The sequence below is a fragment of the Panulirus ornatus genome, chromosome 43 (assembly GCF_036320965.1).
Source record: "Panulirus ornatus isolate Po-2019 chromosome 43, ASM3632096v1, whole genome shotgun sequence".
In the NCBI taxonomy this organism is placed as follows: domain Eukaryota; kingdom Metazoa; phylum Arthropoda; class Malacostraca; order Decapoda; family Palinuridae; genus Panulirus; species Panulirus ornatus.
In genome coordinates this window covers 890,937-905,722 of record NC_092266.1, presented here as the reverse complement: position 1 = coordinate 905,722, position 14,786 = coordinate 890,937, and positions in this window count along the sequence as shown.

The following is a 14,786-nucleotide window of genomic DNA, read 5'->3' as shown; positions in this document are numbered from 1 at the left end:
GCTGTCAGTGGATTGAATCAAGGCATGTGAAGCGTCTCGGGTAAACCATGGAAAGCTGTGTAGGTATGTATATTTGCGTGTGTGGACGTATGTATATACATGTGTATGGGGGGGGGGTTGGGCCATTTCTTTCGTCTGTTTCCTTGCGCTACCTCGCAAACGCGGGAGACAGCGACAAAGTATAAAAAAAAAAAAAAATATATATATATATATATATATATATATATATATATATATATATATATATATATATATATATATATATATATATATACAAGTCAATTGGGAGGTGAGTTTGAATGGAGAAAAACTGGAGGAAGTGAAGTGTTTTAGATATCTGGGAGTGTATCTGGCAGCGGATGGAAACATGGAAGCGGAAGTGGATCATAGGGTGGGGGAGGGGGCGAAAATTCTAGGAGCCTTGAAGAATGTGTGGAACTCGAGAACATTATCTCGGAAAGCAAAAATGGGTATGTTTGAAGGAATAGTGGTTCCAACAATGTTGTATGGTTGCGAGGCGTGGACTATGGATAGAGTTGTGCGCAGGAGGATGGATGTACTGGAAATGAGGTGTTTGAGGACAATGTGTGGAGTGAGGTGGTTTGATCGAGTAAGTAACGTAAGGGTGAGAGAGTTGTGTGGAAATAAAAAGAGCGTAGTTGAGAGAGCAGAAGAGGGTGTTTTGAAATGGTTTGGTCACATGGAGAGAATGAGTGAGGAAAGATTGACCAAGAGTGTTTATGTGTCGGAGGTGGAGGGAACGAGGAGAAGAGGGAGACCAAATTGGAGGTGGAAAGATGGAGTGAAAAAGATTTTGTGTGATCGGGGCCTGAACATGCAGGAGGGTGAAAGGAGGGCAAGGAATAGAGTGAATTGGAGCGATGTGGTATACCGGGGTTGACGTGCTGTCAGTGGATTGAATCAAGGCATGTGAAGCGTCTGGGGTAAACCATTGAAAGCTGTGTAGGTATGTATATTTGCGTGTGTGGACGTATGTATATACATGTGTATGGGGGTGGGTTGGGCCATTTCTTTCGTCTGTTTCCTTGCGCTACCTCGCAAACGCGGGAGACAGCGACAAAGAAAAAAAAAAAATATATATATATATATATATATATATATATATATATATATATATATATATATATATATATATATATATATATGTATAATATATACTTAAATTTTCCAAAAGAAGGAACAGAGAAGGGGGCCATATGAGGATATTCCCTCAAAGGCCCAGTCCTCTGTTCTTAACGCTACCTCGCTAATGCGGGAAATGGCGAATAGTATGAAAAAAAAAAAAATATATATATATATATATATATATATATATATATATATATATACACATATATATATATATACATATATATATATATATATATATACATATACATATATATATATATATATATATATATATATATATATATATATATATATATATATATATATATATATATATATATATATGGGTAAATTATATGGGAGGGTATTGATTGAGAGGGTGAAGGCATGTGCAGAGCATCAGATTGGAGTAGAGCAGTGTGGTTTCAGAAGTGGTAGAGGATGTGTGGATCAGGTGTTTGCTTTGAAGAATGTCTGTGAGAAATACTTAGAAAAGCAAATGGACTTGTATGTAGCATTTATGGATCTGGAGAAGGCATATGATAGAGTTGATAGAGATGCTCTGTGGAAGGTATTAAGAATATATGGTGTGGGAGGCAAGTTGTTAGAAGCAGTGAAAAGTTTTTATCGAGGATGTAAGGCATGTGTACGTGTAGGAAGAGAGGAAAGTGATTGGTTCTCAGTATATGTAGGTTTGTGGCAGGAGTGTGTGATGTCTCCATGGTTGCTTAATTTGTTTATGGATGGGGTTGTTAGGGAGGTGAATGCAAGAGTTTTGGAAAGAGGGGCAAGTATGAAGTCTGTTGGGGATGAGAGAGCTTGGGAAGTGAGTCAGTTGTTGTTCGCTGATGATACAGCGCTGGTAGCTGATTCATGTGAGAAACTGCAGAAGCTGGTGACTGAGTTTGGTAAAGTGTGTGAAAGAAGAAAGTTAAGAGTAAATGTGAATAAGAGCAAGGTTATTAGGTACAGTAGGGTTGATGGTCAAGTCAATTGGGAAGTAAGTTTGAATGGAGAAAAACTGGAGGAAGTAAAGTGTTTTAGATATCTGGGAGTGGATCTGGCAGCGGATGGAACCATGGAAGCGGAAGTGGATCATAGGGTGGGGGAGGGGGCGAAAATTCTGGGAGCCTTGAAGAATGTGTGGAAGTCGAGAACATTATCTCGGAAAGCAAAAATGGATATGTTTGAAGGAATAGTTGTTCCAACAGAGTTGTATGGTTGCGAGGCGTGGGCTATGGATAGAGTTGTGCGCAGGAGGGTGGATGTGCTGGAAATGAGATGTTTGAGGACAATGTGTGGTGTGAGGTGGTTTGATCGAGTAAGTAATGTAAGGGTAAGAGAGATGTGTGGAAATAAAAAGAGCGTGGTTGAGAGAGCAGAAGAGGGTGTTTTGGAATGGTTTGGGCACATGGAGAGAATGAGTGAGGAAAGATTGACCAAGAGGATATATGTGTCGGAGGTGGAGGGAACGAGGAGAAGTATATATATATATATATATATATATATATATATATATATATATATATATATATATATATATATATATATATATATATATATATATATATATATATATATATATATATATATATATATATATATATATATATATATATATATATATATATATATATATATATATATATATATATATATATATATATATATATATATATATATACATATATATATATATATATATTTTTTATTATTATTTTGCTTTGTCGCTGTCTCCCGCGTTTGCGAGGTAGCGCAAGGAAACAGACGAAAGAAATGGCACAACCCACCCCCATACACAATGTACACACACACACACGCCCACACACGCAAATACTCATACCTATGCATCTCAATGTACACATATATATACATACACAGACACATACATATATACCCATGCACACAATTCACACTGTCTGCCCCTATTCATTCCCATCGCCACCTCGCCAAACATGGAATACCATCCGCCTCCCCCCTCATGTGTGCGAGGTAGCGCTAGGAAAAGACAACAAAGGCCCCATTCGTTCACACTCAGTCTCCAGCTGTCACGCAATAATGCCCGAAACCACAGCTCCATTTACACATCCAGGCCCCTCACAACTTTCCATGGTTTACCCCAGACGCTTCACATGCCCTGATTCAATCCACTGACAGCACGTCAACCCCGGTATACCACATCGATCCAATTCACTCTATTCCTTGCCCGCCTTTCACCCTCCTGCATGTTCAGGCCCCGATCACACAAAATCTTTTCCTTTCCATCTTTCCACCTCCAATTTGGTCTCCCACTTCTCCTCATTCCCTCCACCTCTGACACATATATCCTCTTGGTCAATCTTTCCTCACTCATTCTCTCCATGTGCCCAAACCATTTCAAAACACCCTCTTCTGCTCTCTCAACCACGCTCTTTTTATTTCCACACATCTCTCTTACCCTTACATTACTTACTCGATCAAACCATCTTACACCACACATTGTCCTCAAACATCTCATTTCCAGCACATCCACCCTCCTGCGCACAACTCTATCCATAGCCCACGCCTCGCAACCATACAACATTGTTGGAACCACTATTCCTTCAAACATACCCATTTTTGCTTTCCGAGATAATGTTCTCGACTTCCAAACATTCTTCAAGGCTCCCAGGATTTTCGCCCCCTCCCCCACCCTATGATTCACTTCCGCTTCCATGGTTCCATCCGCTGCCAGATCCACTCCCAAATATCTAAAACAGTGCATTTTTCCCGTGGATTCTTATGAATATACTTGATCACGCGCAAAATTGTGAGCCTTTCCAATAAATATATATATGAACAAAAATTCCCAAGTGCACTTTTGTGTAATGATCACGTCGTCAGGGGAGATACAAGAACGAGATAGATGACGTACAACAGTCAGTTGATATATAAAGAAGAGATGTTGCTAAGACACCATTGTATGCTTGCTTGTTTATTTTCTTTTCTTGCCTACCTGCTTGCCTGCGTTTTTGTTTATTTTCTTTCTTGTCTACCTGCCTTTTTGCTTGATTGCCTACGTCCTTGTTTTTTCATTGCCTGCTTGCCTGCGTTTGTTCACCTGATTGCATGCCTTCCTGCCTTTTTCTGCGTGCTTGCCTGCCCTTTTTGCCTCCTTGCCTGCTGTGTCACTGGTCTGCCAGCTTTTTAAGTTGCCTGCCTGCCTTTCGCGGTAATATAAATGTCTGCGGGTTTTCCAGCGTACGTTTCACTAACATGGAAAGTGTAGCGGTTTGGGAGCCTGCAGTTTTATGTGACAAAAGGAGATATTTACATAAATTTGAAAAGCAGGAAGACTAAAGACGTACCAACCCATACTTCAGTAGTACAATAGAATGTGTGTATCACTAGAGGCTCTCAAACACACTTTAAACACAAGAAAAGTTTGTGTACTTGGCAAGCAACCCACAATAGCAGCAACATGTCCATAAATTCACAGGTCCTCAATTCTGAGAAGTAGTTCTTGTCTTCTCATTCACTCTTGATACAATGCTTATTTTCCCCATAGGTCTGCTCCTGCGGGCATTAGAAAAGGGAGCCGTGTAGTCAGGTTGGCTCCCACACTTAGGGTGGCCAATGTCTTTGATCTGAAGCATGAAAGGGCGTGACCATTACCACCATATATTGGACGGGGTCACTACGTTCAACGCACCAAGCGAATCTCTCACATTTATGATCATTTTCACTTGTCTTTTATCCTCATGTTCTGTCATTACTATCTGTTGTGATTGTTATGATAAGTACTGTGGACACGATATGTGCAAGAGATTTGATAATAAGATGAAAATAGTCTCGGAGGCGTAAGAGAAAGATATATTTAGGATACCTTTCTTGGTTCTACTTTCTGTTTTCTTATGATATAAGGTTAAACAGAATGTTTACATAAGTAACAAGGAACGAATGAGGTTCTTGAAGAAAGGGAAGAGCCAGTTAAAAAGACTTCTGCACGCACCTGGTTGCGAAGTTCATAAATGTGTTGAGTTTTTTTTGTGGTGGTGGTTGGGGGTGTTGGTGATGGTGGTGGTGTTGGTGATGGTGGTGGTGGTGGTGTTGGTGATGATGGTGGTGATGGTGGTGATGGTGATGGTGGTGGTGGTGGTGGTGGTGGTGGTGTTGGTGATGGTGGTGGTGATGGTGGTGGTGGTGGTGGTGTTGGTGATGGTGGTGGTGGTGGTGATGGTGGTGATGGTGGTGGTGATGGTGATGGTGGTGGTGTTGGTGGTTGTGGTGGTGGTGTCGCCCAGGTGCATATGCACCAATAATCACTCATCTCTCTCCATCCACTTTCAGTTTTACCCATATCAATCTAGAGTTTACTTTCTTACACTCTATCACATACTCCCACCACTCCTGTTTCAGGAGTAGTGCTACTCCTTCCCTTTCTCTTGTCCTCTTACTACCCCCTGACTTTACTCCAAAGACATTCCCAAACCACCCTTCCCCTTTACCCTTGAGCTTCGTTTCACTCAGAGTCAAAACATCCAGGTTCCTTTCCTCAAACATACTACCTATCTCTCCTTTTTTCTCATCTTGGTTACATCCACAGACATTTAGACATCTCAGTCTGAGCCTTCGAGGAGGATGAGCACTTCCCGCGTGACTCATTCCTCTGTTTCCCATTTTAAAATGTTAAGATACAAGGAGGGGAGGGTTTCCAGCCCCTCGCTCCCGTCTCCTTTAGTCGGCTTCTACGACACGTGAGGAGTGCGTGGGAAGTATCCTTTCTCCCCTATCCCCAGGTAGATATATATATATATATATATATATATATATATATATATATATATATATATATATATATATATATATATTATCCCTGGGGATAGGGGAGAAAGAATACTTCCCACGTATTCCCTGCGTGTCGTAGAAGGCGACTAAAAGGGGAGGGAGCGGGGGGGGCTGGAAATCCTCCCCTCTCGTTTTTTTTTTTAATTCTCCAAAAGAAGGAACAGAGAATTGGGCCAGGTGAGGGTATTCCCTCAAAGGCCCAGTCCTCTGTTCTTAACGCTACCTCGCTAATGCGGGAAATGGCGAATAGTTTGAAAGAAAGATATATATATATATATATATATATATATATATATATATATATATATATATATATATATATATATATATATATATATATATATATATATATATATATATATTTATATATATATATATATATATATATATATATATATATATATATATATATATATATATATATATATATATATATATATTCTCAAACTAGGTCGAGCCAGACGTGAGCGTTGGTGGCCTCGCCTCGTTCTCAGGAGACGTATATTTCATTAAGAAAACGGCAGGTCGAGATCGCCGTGGCAATCATGATCTTCCATTTATAAAGGAAAAATTCATACTTGCTGCCTATATTGTCTTTGATATCAATACAGACTGTATATTATCTTTCATATCAGTACATACGATACATTGGATTTGCAATGACATAGTTTTACTAAACATTTTTTTGTTTTTCTTTCTTTATCTCAACGGCCGATGTTCGAGCAACCATTACGTCTGAAATGGTGTTGGTCAAGAAGGCCTAATATTCTGCGTGTAATCTAATTAATTGAATTTATGCAACTGGATTTTTCTCATCTATAGACTTTCTTCTTGAACTGCATGTGACATGATGAAAACAAGGTCTGGTTTATCATTGTTATGAAGGAACTGAAACAGCAGCAAAATATATAAAGATATTCATCCGATGATTGCAGTTAGAAACTGACAGATGTAATATAGCAAAAAATATGAGCAAAACAGTGAGTTGGTGACATGTTTCATATGTTTGTAATACGACTCTGAAGTTAATTCGTAAATCCTTACGGTGGACAAATGGTGAGGGAAGGTGCAAAAACGGGGCTCTTTCAGTCCAAACTAGAATTCATTTGTTCACTACGACATTGATCTCAGGACATTTCAATGGCTGAGATTTACATGATACAGAAAATCTTCAAACAAGGACGATAGACAGATGGATAGATGGTTGAATAAATAGGTAAACTTGATAGATGTAGGTGGAATCAGAGTCGCCTATGATTTCCTTCACAGCGAATGAGATGATAAATGGGCGAGGCTATAACCATCGTCTGTGATTATTGTAAATGACTAATAATGATTAATTTTTATTGCTTTTGTGCGACTGCTGTTAGCCTTTGAGGGTTAATGTTCCCTCAAAGTTGCCCGGACCCTACCACTAGGAGGTCAGCAGTTCGACTTAGGGTCCATTTGTGCCATGTTTATGGCCCCCAACAGAATGGACGTATTTTTCTTACTTTTTTTTTCATCCCTATGGATGGGACTCATAAATGTTAGGAACTTTTCCTAACGGTTTGATCTTTTATGGTAACCGCTTCATTCGTACAATAGTTTGTCAATAATGTGCAACTGAATGAAAACTTTTGCCGTAGGAAATGTCTTCTGAGGACCGGGTATAACAGGGTCGACTGCTGGAGGAGGAACGGCTTCTCCAATCTCAGCGACGGGAACTTAAGGTTCAAGGAATTTCAGGGATGAATGTTGGTGGTGTGGACTTTAATCTTCAACACGGCCGCTTCAGCTTTAGGGTCGGCTGCTGCTGCAGGTGCTGCTGATCCTCCAGTCGCAGCGACGGACACATCAGGGTCTTCATCGACGACCAGTACGAGTAGGTCGGGATCCACCAGGCCTGATTCATCCCCATAGAAGTAGGGGATCAAGGTCACCAATTCAGTGGTAGGCATCACTTTGCTCCGTGGTTTGGTGGGAGCCAAAGAAACGTTGATGGGGATGGCGGCTGCTCCTGTGTCAACTACACCAGTTTCCTCGCTGGGTCCGCCTTCGCACAGGTCATCATCATCTTGATGCCGAGTCTGGATCTTCACTACTACTCTCTCGTGCACGGGTTCGATATCCAGACGTGATCTCTTCCTGGAAGGCCTTTGGCATTGTGGAAGGCACCGCTTTCCTCCCTGGGCCAGGCCCTCACTGCCGGACAACCAGGCAATTCTGGTGTAGGCGTACTCCTGGTGGCGGCCGTTGCGTCCTCCAAGTCTGCGATCTGCCTTGATGCCCCACCGTCCCAGTGTTCTCCCGACGTTCAGGACGGCAGCTTTCTCGTACCCGAAGCCTTCGCAGAATTCACAGTATCGCAAATATAGCTCAGTTCGGCTTATACAATCTTTAACAGCCCCGGTTTGCTGGATGTGAGCCTCGAAAAATTCAAGGAAGGATTCCTTGCCAGGGTACCGATGGGCAGCGCGGACGTGAGTCATTTCTGCGATCTGGTGAGATGAGTGATTTACTTGACGAAGTAAACTTTCATAGACCAGCACTTGCAAAAATATAGTGAAGCCACACAAAAATATGGTCGACTCTTGTTTCCTCATTGATCTGATATCCTAGATGATACATTAACATAGTGAAGTTGAAGCACTAGTGTAGTGAAGATGGAACATCAATATAGTGATGATGGCATGTTGCGGTAGAGGGTGTACACTGAGCAGAATTGCCTCTAGTGGAGAGAGTAATGTAGCTTGTAGTGGAAATATAATGGTGTGTGTGTGTGTGTGTGTGTGTGTGTGTGTGTGTGTGTGGTGTGTGTAGTTATACAAAGCCTATATAAGAAAGACAGGAAAGCAGGAGTAATCTCGCGTGAGCAATGGCTGCTTAATTATGCGAGTTGTCAACAGCTGGTGGTACTAATTACCCTTGCGCTGTCTAGCTGTCTGTTTGTTGACGAAAACTTTACAGCGAGTTTTCAGTTTGAAAAAAGAGAAAAGAAAATAATCCAAAACTTGTTTTTCATGTTTTTCCCAAGGATAAAGTCTTGTACGCACGACTTCAGACAACTATGAGCAATAACATATATAGGTAACATTAAACACAATGTTAGGGACCAAATCAACTGGACGGTTTCATCAACAATCATGCCATATCAACCAGGACATATTCTATTCCTTAACATTAAAGCAACATATTTACATACATAACCTGTAATTGGTCCACGTAAGCCTAATGATCCTGATGAAGTGATTATGCAGATAAGAGATGATGGGAAATACTCTAACAATAATGAACTTGAAAACAAAGTTAACTAGCATAAGTGACTCGTTAATAAGTCAGCTCAAGAATATTTTTTTCTTTAATTACAAAACTGTAGGTATTGGGGAAATATGGTATGTACTTCTTGATATCTAAAAACAATTCGCCTTTGTCTTTGTTGAGTCTGTAGAAAAATGTTGTTGTTTGTTATCAATTTGTCTTAGATTTATCCCATCCTTGTTTTGCTACAACATTATTTGATGTCTAACTTTATATTTGCATAGATTATTATATTTTTGAATGTTAGTGCTTTTTCTACTGGCGTCATTAACGACATGATTTCATATAAGCATACACTTTATTCATATTTTGCATATTTTTTTTTTTTTTGCCTTTTATCTAATAATGTAAGAAGTAAAATTTATGATTTTGATTTCCTCTTATATGTTAATCTGTTGTTGGATGGACAGCCTAGTCTATATGTTATTTTCATGTATGAGAACTTCAATATTTTCTAGTTCTCTTTCTCTTTTTTTTACTTGTATTATCTTAGTCTTGCATTTTCTTTTAGTATCTTATTTTTTTTGTGTGATATCCTTATATCACATATTACATGGGCAACATCTTTGGTTTGTTTCATCTTTGTGTTACGGGAATTTTGTTGTGTGTATATATTGTTATCCTCGTCTGGTATGTAGGTTTGTTTATACTTTATTTTCACACTAAGTTAAGAGAAATTTCCCCCATTTACCCATTACTCACCAGTACCATCAGTTCAGTATACTAATATTAAACACAGCCCACCACTACGCCATACCATGTTGTGATGAGACCTGAGGTCAGGTTAGCCTCGCCCTAATTATTGGCATAATGATTCATCTCTGATGATGATGATGATGCGCCCCTCACTCACACTGTCCGAAAGCACACTTCACTCCAAGGACTGACACAGCCACACACACACACACATACACACACACACACACACACACACACACACACACACACACACACATACACACACACACACACACACACACACACACACACACACACACACACACCAGCTTCTGAGTAACTTAAACATGGAGAAGAGAAGGCAATATGAACCTGAATATTGTGATAAAGATACTGGCTTCTGGGATCACGTTGTCTTGTGTGACGAAAACACGTTTACTTCTGACTGACTCCTCCAGAAATACTGGAGTGTGGCGGTTAACATACTCTCTCTCTCTCTCTCTCTCTCTCTCTCTCTCTCTCTCTCTCTCTCTCTCTCTCTCTCTCTCTCTCTCTCTCTCTCTCTCTGTATTAGACATTCCCACCGCACTGGTGCAGGTTTAGGTTATCAACTAAGAATATGATCAATTCTTTATCAATAACAGATTATTGCCCTGGCAGGTCAGGAGGCCAGGGTCGAGTGTGTCATAACATGGTAGAGGTTCAGAATAATCTTTTAGTAGCTGTACATATCTTGTGGTATCCATTAGTATTTTGTCTACACGGATATCATGATAAACTTTAAATTCAGATAAATAATATAAAACATGTACATATACACCTGTAGATATATCTATATGCATGTAAATGAGGCAGATGAATGTGTTATGTACTTAAAAATGCTACTGAAAGCTTAAAGATTCCGGTAAAAAACACAACGACTGTTGTGATAAATTTCTTTTTTTTGTAATAAATGTGTATTGTGCTGCATTTTGTGGCCGTCACAGGGCCAAGATCGTTCAGCCAAAATCCGTTAAGGTCTGGAAGAAGTGATGAAAGGCGTTGAGAATATATATTTATTAATGATTACAAAACACAGACTATGTTCTCCTCTTGGTGTCTAAAAGATGACCCAACACAAGACGACTACTTTAAGATCAAAGTTTCTAGACATTTAACAAATTATTTCCTATTATGTTCCTTTTCTCTCAGCATCATTTTTCTGGTTTACTTCGAAGAACTGCCATGTACTACCTAATATGATCATTCACTATAGATGTTTCGTGAATGATCTTCAACAACGTGTTGTATAACTCTGCTGTTGACATTATTTCGTGTAATGGATCAGACATTACAAAGTTGTGTCCATCCACACAGGTGTTACACGTCCCAAGTAGAGATAATTCCTAGATATGGCGTCTGTCTAACATAAATATATTATCTGTTAATATTTTTATAATGTTCCCCTGCTGGACGGTACTTAAGATTTTCGTATCAAAGTTGATCAGTTGTAAGTGATCAAGCATTACAAAGGTGTGTCCATTACCACAGGTGCTACTGATCCCAGGTAAAGGTATTTCACCATCTTTGTATCTTTAACCTTTCTAGTTATAGATGTTTCATCCCTGATTCCATCCTCACAATCGATTTTTTCCTCCTTATCCTCATCATATAATTAGTCAGTTAAAGTGCAGAACACGTTTTTCAGTCCAGCCACTTTACTGTGTTTCTCAAATGATACCATTGAAATGGTGTTACCGGACTCCAACTGTAAGTAGTTACACCGTGAGTGACAAGTCACCATCGGCAAGGCAAGTAATCCACGAGTAACTGAGTTTGTCTTGGCTGTGACTTGCCCTTCCATTATTTACATATATCAAAATGTGACAGTAAGAATCAAAAGCCAGAGGAGGAGGAGCAGTACACATTGCTCATGATGTTTATGTATTGGCTTTACATCTCGACTAATAATTACACCTACGTCTTTCTCCTTCCTTGATAGTTCTATTTCTAAATCTTATGATGATCCTCTAATGTGCCTGCTATGTGCACATAGTACATCATTTTGTGTATGCCTACAGTGAATATCACTGGCCATTGTACACTGTACAACGAGACGCTGGTCATCTTTCTGCAGTCGTCTTGCGTCATCGTACCAGTTGATAATGTTTGCTGATTTTATCATCGTGAAATTGTTTTTAGTCACCAATGTCTCTTATCGACATCAAATATTTGGAAAATCTATCAAACTCGTAGACACAGTTTTAGATGGAAAAAACCGGATATAATTTTCAAAGATTTTCCCAAAGAGAAGTACAGAACAAGACAGATTACATTTATCATATCACATATCAGTTCACCAGATAGATATACCATTATAACATATTATGAAACTAATATTTGTCCTGACTCATGTACAAGGACCATCTTCTACACATGACCAATATTTCACAACCATCACAAAGTGATTCACTGATAAAGCCAGTGTATGTAATGTCCTTCCTTTTCCTCAGCTCATTAGGCATTTTCCGTGACCCAACCTATATGTTATTTGTCCCCTCATTTGTGACCTTGTAGTTGTTGTACGGTGGAGTAATGCTTGACTTGCTATACTGAGGGACAGACACACTGACACAAGCCATGTTGTAGTTGTTGTACGGTGGAGTAATGCTTGACTTGCTATACTGAGGGACAGACACACTGACACAAGCCATGTTGTAGTTGTTGTACGGTGGAGTAATGCTTGACTTGCTATACTGAGGGACAGACACACTGACACAAGCCATGTTGTAGTTGTTGTACGGTGGAGTAATGCTTGACTTGCTATACAGAGGGACAGACACACTGACACGAGCCATAATTCGTTGAATTGACAAAAATGAGGAGATAAATTTCTTGAAAGATATGTCAAGTGTAATGATACATCGACTTATGTACATTTTAGGAATCATTTACAAATTCAAAACATAGAATCGATATGATGGCATAGTGTGTTTAGATAGATTTCTAACTCTTAATGTTATTATCAGTTCAGTCTAAGGTGGAAAAAACGTGACAAATAAAGGCAGATAACAGTGTGTCATAAGACCAGAGCCCCTGCCAAGCTGGGACTTGGCCAAACATAAACAACCACTTTCTTATAGACGATTAGTCAAGGTTCTGGGTCGAGCACCAGGATCTATTGACCTCCGACATAATATATTTTCTCTGATCCTTCATCATCACCACACTCCCGGCACACATCAATAAACCCTTCCCAAATTCCTCACTTCCTTATAAACTCGTCCCTGTAGTCAACAATTAAGAAACCTAAACCGACCAAAAAGCATTACGTTGTTCAACAATGTAAACCCCAGCTAGGGTGAGCCTTAGACACTCTTACGGTATATTGTGATGGACGAAGGATTTACTACCCTGGTAATGTATTACACATTTACTTATTCTAACAACCTATCACTGATTACCATAGAATACAGATGGGAAAAAGTGCATTTTCCTTGTGGATTTCTATTGAATATGCATGGGATATTATATTCATGCAGATTATTTTATGCGATAATGAATAGAATCCCAAAACTTCTCTGGAGCGAAGGGTAGAGAAATGTATGTAACGTGAAACCGGTAACATATCTAACATAAAGATTTCTATTTTGCAGGTTACATAAATGTTTTACATGTAGAAATCAGTAACATCTTCAACAACCTAAACATAATACCATCAAATTTCATATTGCAATATTTTTATCCGGGTTTTACATATCAAGAAGATACTGCATACAGAATAGTAATGTAGTTATTATCTGCATATGTTATGAGTTTCTATTCTTCAAAACTCTAGTAAGATCCAGCGAGTATACTTTGAAAAGTAGACTTTCTAATTTTGTCGTGATAAGAATTAAAGATAAATCATTAACGTTTTCCTTAAAAACAATTTTTATGAATTAGATTAAATCATTTTCTGAAGAAAAACCTATAATAGTATCAACAAGACACAAACTATCAAGTTTGATAATCTCAAATTTATTAAATGACAAATACAGAATATTAGTGAATGTCACCAATGTTATCGATATCAATAAAACAAAAACGATACCCAAGCTTTCAAATCATCAAAAGTAATAAAAAAAGAAGCCGTCCGGAGGTAACTTGTTACTCAAGGTGTAAACACTTATAGGTGAAATCCGGTAACACCTCTTGAATATCATGTGGAAGACAGAGTAGACTGGCTAGGCTCAGAAGCATGTTCTCCACTTCAACTGACTAATGATATGTTAAGACAACACAAACCACATACATCGATTGTGAGGATGGAATCAGGGATGAAACATCTATAACTAGAAAGGTTAAAGATACAAAGATGATGAAATACCTTTACCTGGGATCAGTAGCACCTGTGGTAATGGACACACCTTTGTAATGCTTGATCACTTACAACTGATCAACTTTAATACGAAAGTCTTAGGTATTGTCCCTCAGGAAAACTTTTTATAAATATTTATAAAACACATATATATGTTAGATATACACTATCTCTAGAATATATCTTTACCTGGGACGTGTAACACTTGTGTGGATAGACACAACTTTGTAATGCATGATCCATTACACGAAATGAACTTCACTAACGAAGAGTTATACAACGCGTTGTTGGAGAACATTAATCAAATACCTATACAGAATTTTTATGTTAGATAAAAGACATTTATTACAAGTGAACATAAGAAATGATGAAAGAAAAGGACGTAGATGTAGATGTTTTATTAAGAGATGAAATATTCCTGCCTTAAATTGTCTCTCTTGTATTTGATTTTCTGTTAGATACAAACATGCTAATGTAATCTGTTCCTTATGATCATAAATGTTTATGTTTTTAAAACGTTTTTATCATGTCT